Genomic DNA, 7305 nt, shown 5'->3' with positions numbered 1-7305 from the left:
AGAGCATGACAGGGATTAGTGAATGATTTTTGCCACAAGACGCCTGAGTAAATATAATTTTCGGCCATTTGCAAACATTAATCGCTTTTCCCTTTCATGTATGACATATCGTGGGATTAAATAAGTAATAAGAGGAAAATATTTATAATCCTCTCAGAACTAATACCTGGATAAACAGTCTTAAGTCGTCACTTATCTTAATGGTTGCATTCTTTAAAAAAGTGTGCGTGCTGTAGGCCATTCAAGTTCATATGTCAATCAATTGTGTTAAAAATGTTGCTCGGTCAAGCATGTAATAGATTACGTCATCAAAAGTTCAATTTGATAAAATAAGAGTGAAAATAGTTTGAGTTAAAAGATATTGTTCACAGACGTATTGTTGGTATATTTTACTAGTTGTTGATGATAAACATTTTAAGTTGTGAACATTTTTAAGTATTGATCGATTGAGCAGAAGACCAACTCGACTAGTGCGACAACGCCTTAAATAAACAAGATATGAGAGCTGGAACGAGCTTCTAAGACCAACCCACTGGTTACATGTACAACGCTGATTGGCTGGATAAGGATCAGCCCACTATGGTTGATGACGTATGCAAGAGTCACTGAACCCTCATTATAAAAGGGCGTGCACAGCACCTGAACCTTCAGTGGACTAGCGGAGTAAAGATTAACTTATGAAACGTTAAGAAGCTCAACCTACAGGACAGACGACCAAAGACAAGAACGCAAAACGACGAAGATAGAGAAGTAGAGAAGAGAAGAACGGAAAAAGAAGAGAACATTAGCGAACTTTAGTTAAAACTATTGTAAAGATCTCCTACCTCGCGTATCAATTAAAGAATCTTATAACAACTTGGTGGAGGAACGGCCTCATGAGCAACCCGCAGGAACCGTACGTTCGATACATCCCTGTAGTATTTGTGCCAACGCCAACCGAAACGAACCCGGTAACAACCGCCGCCACCCAAACAGCAACGACAACAACAAAAGACGCGGCGACCCAAACGGAGAGTCCGTTAAGTTTGGAGTTTGGGGAGTATATGCGAAAATTGCGACTCGAAGTTCCAAAGTCCCGCTACTGTGAGCCAGAATATCGTATAGTTCCAGCTGGATACGAAGACGATTCGGAAGACGAACTACTCCCAGTGTTGAGCTGGTCGTAAGTTGGCATATTGACTAAATCGATCAATTTACATACTTTATATTCTTCTCTATATAATAACGTTGCTCTATATCTAGTCTAGTAATATGTTTTACATATAAAAGAGAGTTTTACAGTTTAATGAGCGTAGCAGAATCTAGTTCTGAAAACGACGAGCCAATTGCTAGGCGAACGCGATCTCATAACATAAGTTCTCTCGGGTTGGACCCTGCGCGTTGGTGTACACGAAACTGTACATCTTTGGGTGGGAACGAGCCTTCTGTTCTTTTGGATACTTCTGATTCAGATACTTCCCTCTCTTCATTGTCATACTTAGAAACCGAATTTCCTGCTTTTCCCAGGGCCCCAATAATGGATGAGCATGCCCAAGCCTTACCACAGGGTCTCCTCGAATTACTACAACAAATGACCGACAGACTACAGGAACAACAAAATCAAATTGTAGGGGCGCCTCCCAGAGCTAGTGGTCTTCCACCGCCAGTTTTTCGTGGTTCCCCCACTGAAGACTACGATGAATGGTTACAAAAATTTAACAGTTATGCTACATTTAATGGGTGGACCCCTGAGCAACAGTTAAATGGGTTTATAATGTTTCTTGGTGGTAGCGCGCTACGCGTTTGTCAGCGTCAAACAAAAATCGAAGGCATTGATACTAATATTCTCATTGATACGGGTTCGGCTATTACCGTTATTAATCAAGCTTTCTGGGAGAAAATTCGACAAAATTCGAGATTGGCTTTAGGAACATCTGGGCAATGTAAAACAGCGCAGACCGCGAGTGGTGAAATAGTTCAGGTTTTAGGTGATGTAAATCTGGAATTTCATATAGGCAACACTAGTTATATGGTAAAAACATGTGTTTTACCAAAGCTTCATTACATCGCTATTTTAGGAAAGGATTTTCTTGAGCGCTTTGATTGTATCATAGATTTTAAATCTGGGTATTTCAAAATTGATCGTGACAATATTGTTATGCTTAATACACCTAGTACGCGTCAAATTGAGACTACCGACCACGAACCAATAGTCGAAATAACGAAAGACCCATTACCATTCGCAGATGTAGAAACTGAACCTCATGAGAATTCAGGATATATCATTTATGCAGCTGATACTCATGTTATTCCTCCAAATTCAGAATGTGTCATCCCAGCAACATTTAAGGACAATTATATAACTGAAATAACGGGTTTGATTGAGGTTAACTCAAATTTACCGAAGCGATTTAATGTTTGTGGCGCCGCAGCGCTTGTGTACGTATCCCCATCAGGTCTTGTCCCCTTTCGGTTGGTAAACCCTACTGAAAAACCGGTTAAAATTTATAGGTATACTACGTTGGGCACGTTTTTTAAACAAAGTGAGATTAGCAATATTATGTCTTTATCAGCAGAACAAACATATAACCATGATTTATCCACTGAGCAGAATTCTTTAGCTGAACAAACAGATGATGAATTTGACATTTCACCAGACCTGACGACTGATCAATTGAATGCATTACATGGCTTTTTATCAGATAATGCAGATATTTTTTCGCAAGGCACACACGATTTAGGAAGAACTTCCATTGTTAGACATCAAATTTTTACTGATGGTTCTCCACCTATACGACAGAGACCATATCGCACTGCACCAACACAACGTGATACGATAACCGAACATATTCAGACAATGCTTGAGGCCAACATTATTGAACCTTCAGTCAGCCCATGGGCAAGTCCAGTAGTGCTTGTAAAGAAAAAAGACGGTTCAACTCGTTTTTGTGTTGATTACAGGAAACTGAATGCTGTAACAAAAAAGGACTCTTATCCTTTACCACACATTCAAGAATCATTGGACTTATTAGGCCAAACACAATTCTTTACCACCTTAGATTTGTTTTCTGGCTATTGGCAAGTAGAAATGGACGAATCGTCCAAAGAATTAACTGCATTCACCACTTATGATGGCCTATACCAATTCAATGTACTGCCTTTTGGATTATGTAACGCCCCGTCTACGTTCCAGCGGTTGATGGAAAACGTTTTACGCGGACTAAACTGGAAAATATGTCTGATATACATCGATGACATAATTATATTCTCGCATTCCTTTCAAGAGCATCTACAACATTTGAATTTGGTATTTTCGCGCCTTAGACAAGCAAACATTAAACTTAAGTCTACTAAATGCCATTTTGCATTTTCTAAAGTCAAATACTTAGGCCACATTGTTTCGAGAGAAGGAATTCAGCCAGACCCAGATAAAATCAGCGCAGTAAAAGATTTTCCTGTTCCAAAAAAGATTAAGGATATTCGTAGTTTTCTTGGCTTAGCTAATTATTATCGTCGCTTTGTGAAAGACTTCTCAAAATTGCCAAACCACTGACGCAGTTACTCCATAAGAATGTAAAATTCCAATGGACCGATGCTTGTCAACTAGCTTTCGATATCTTAAAAACGGCATTAATATCAGCTCCAATTCTGTGTTACCCTGATTTCACAAAACCATTCGATCTTTATGTGGATGCAAGTTTAGACGGATTAGGCATGACTCTAGGACAAATACAAAACCACCGGGAAGTTGTCATTGCATACGCAGGGCGCAGTTTAAATTCGGCAGAGCTCTCGTATTCCGCTACAGAGAAAGAAGCGTTGGCAGTAATCGACGGTATAAAGAAATTCCAACCGTATTTGTATGGGCATAAGTTCACGGTTCACACAGATCATAACGCTTTAAAATGGCTTATGAGTGTCAAAGATGTCACCGGAAGATTAGCGCGTTGGTCGTTATTTATCCAGCAATTCGATTTTGAAATAAAACACCGCCCAGGCATAGCTAATGGCAATGCTGATGGTCTTTCGCGACGCGCTTATCCAAGCACTGATACCTTAGCTGCTTTAAAGCCTGTCCCAACTGAGCTAGCACGAATTCATGAAATGCAACGAAAAGATGCGGATTTGGCACCACTTATTACATATCTAGAAACAAAAACACTGCCAGGCGATGAGAAAAGTTCCAGAACTATTTTACATCAAGCGGACCAATTTCTATTAGACGAACATGGCTTACTGCATCATTTGTTGACTCCGGCGGGGCGAAATCGTCCCGATACTAAAATTCAACTAGTCATACCCACTCCCTTGCGTTTCGAAATATTAAAATCATTTCATGATAGCCCGCTAGGCGGACATTTAGGCTTAGAAAAGACGTACGAGAAAATTAGGACGCACTATTATTGGTCCGGTATGTTCACTGACATACAGCATTGGGTAAGGTCGTGTATTGATTGTCAAATGCGTAAGACACCGCGAAATAGGATTAAGGCTCCTTTATTACCAATTCCTGTCGATGGAGCGTTTGATAGAGTCGCTGTGGATTGCTTAGGGCCATATCCGGAATCGTATTCAGGCAACCGATATGTTGTTACAGCGTTTCCACTTGCATGGATTTTTCCATGCAAAAGGAATTTTAGCCCTTTGTAAGGAAAAATGCAAGGAATTGAAAAACACAAGGAATTTGCAAGGAAAAATTATCTTCTCTAGGGATATTGCAAGGATACTCATAATATCTTGTAAAATAGTAAAAAAGTAAAGTAACATAAACCGGCTTTTGTAAATATGAGAGGCTTTCGGAACAAAAACACGAATCACAATCCTAATACGCACAATACACGTAACTCTAACTTGGTCTTACTGATTATTCCCGTGTTTTCCCGTGTGCAAATTGTGCATATAGTTCAATATAGTTCAGTGTGTTGGGGGGTCGGTCAAAGTCCACTCACTTTTGCTGCCCACTTCACTGACACTGTAAGTACAAACGATTTTAAATTTTAATCATGTCATAAATATGGATGATTCCGATTCGTAAAAAGTGTAGTAAAAAAGCGAAAAATGCGCAATAATTTTTATCTGTGCCTGCAAGGAATTTCTGCAGAAAAAAAGGAATTTTAGGGATCAAAAGAAGGATTTTTTAAATTTGGATGTGGAAACACTGATGTTGTAGTGTTTTCAGATTACCTTACACGTTGGCCAGAGGCATTTGCAGTTTCGACAATTGAAGCCTCAGTTATAGCTAAATTGCTTGTGAATGAAATATTTTGTCGACATGGAGCGCCAAAAACGTTGCTTTCAGATAGAGGTAAAAATTTTCTGTCAAAGTTAATCCGTGAAGTATGCGGTCTCTTAGATATTAAGAAACTGAACACAACCGCCTATCATCCACAAACGGACGGGCTTGTCGAACGATTTAATAGCATTATTTCACAATCATTATCAATGTATGTGTCGGCAAATCAAAAAGACTGGGATGAGTTTTTACCATCAATATTGTTCGCGTATAGGACCTCACCACAGGCGACAACTGGGGATTCCCCATTCTATCTCCTATATGGGCGCGAACCACGCTTACCTATAGATGTCAATATATTACCGCCGCAAACTGATAAGCTCTCGACATCCATTGCGGAGCACAGGGCCCGTATCGTCTCTCAGTTAGAGGAAGCGCAGCGATTAGCTAAAGCAAACACAGAACGAACACAACAACAAATGAAAGCCCGCTATGATTTAAAGTCGAAACCAGATACCTATAGAATCGGACAACGAGTCTGGGTATTTACCCCAAAGACCCAAAAGGGTTTGTCAAAGAAATTGTTACATTGTTGGCATGGTCCTTATCGCATTGCGGAGAAAGTATCACCTGTCAACTTTAAGTTGAGGAATTTAGCAAATCGCCTAATCGCGACACCAGTACATGTCAATCGTATGAAACTCTTTTATGGCGCAAATGAGCGACCAATTGAGCCTCCTAATGACTTAGTTGATGATGATTTTAGTATGCGCGAAGACGATATTCCACTTGACAGCTTTGAGACCACAAGCGACACTGAATCACACCCTGACGAGGAAACGCAAGAAATAACGTTGAAAACGCATGCCTCAAATGTGCCTAATCAGCCAGATCATTCTAATGACGATGAAATATACCAAATTGAAAAAGTTTTAAAGACACGCTTAAGAAAGGGTCAGAAAGAATACCTAGTAAAATGGTTAGGTTTTCCGAGTGAACAAAATTCGTGGGTGACAGAATCTGATATGGTAACACAAGAACAACCCTCTATCAACTCCTTGACCTTGACATCGAACCAGCAGCGGAATTCCAAGTTAGCACAACGCATTTTCAGATCAGTATATCATCTGGTCGCAATATTGATATTACTAGTAACATGTATCACAATAGGGTCTGCTCACCCCATTAATCTTGGACCTCTTTACGACTGTTCACGCGTATACCATACCGCACTATATAAGTTTACCGATTATTCACATTGTGAACATGATATGCACCTAAGTGATTCTAAAGTTAAATATTTCGAAGCTGATGTTTTGCAGTATTCGCCAAGGAGCTCCAGTTTGCCTATTTTTCATTGCACTGCCCAACGATTACGGATGACGTGTTCTGAGAGTTTTTTCGGTCACAAAAGCAGACATCATACCTTGCATACAATTTCGGTTTCTAATCGCGAATGTATTAAAGCGGTAATTCATCATAAGACACGCTATGGAAAACTGAAACAGCATTCACATGGAGAATGGCGAACTCATACCCCTGATTCATATAGCTGTAAGTGGCTGAAAACTAGGACGAATACTTATATTCATTTTCGAGTGATTCAATATTTAGCACGACTTACAGGAAAGGATAGGTATATTCAACAGCACTTGACACATACTCATTGTCGTTATTCTCGATATTACTGTCGACCCCGCGAAAAACCTAAAAGTTCGATTGTTTGGAAAAAACTCAGGCACCATGATACCCGGTTGTATCATTCGCTTGGTAAATTTACAGCGCATCGCATTGATAATTACATACTCATTCCATCTCTGAGCATTAGCGGCACAGTTGTAGAAACCCGCGAAAAAACAATTATGGTTCTTGATACCGGATATATTATAATTAATTTAGCACATCGTAACGGCACACTAGCCCAACTCGAAAACAAACTGAAGTCATTAAAAGTTAGGGATGTGCACCTTAAAATGGCTGGTCAGGCTACTAGAAGTCTTGCACGCGTGTTCTCCGTACAAGTTAACTTATTCGTTAGTCATTTAGCTGCCTTGTCTGAACAGGAACGTATAAATATGATTCGTTCATGGGAA

This window comes from Dendronephthya gigantea, unplaced genomic scaffold (assembly GCF_004324835.1).
Source record: "Dendronephthya gigantea isolate DGI-Jeju-01 unplaced genomic scaffold, DenGig_1.0 000060F, whole genome shotgun sequence".
NCBI lineage: Eukaryota > Metazoa > Cnidaria > Anthozoa > Malacalcyonacea > Nephtheidae > Dendronephthya > Dendronephthya gigantea.
Note: the sequence above shows the minus strand (reverse complement) of the source record.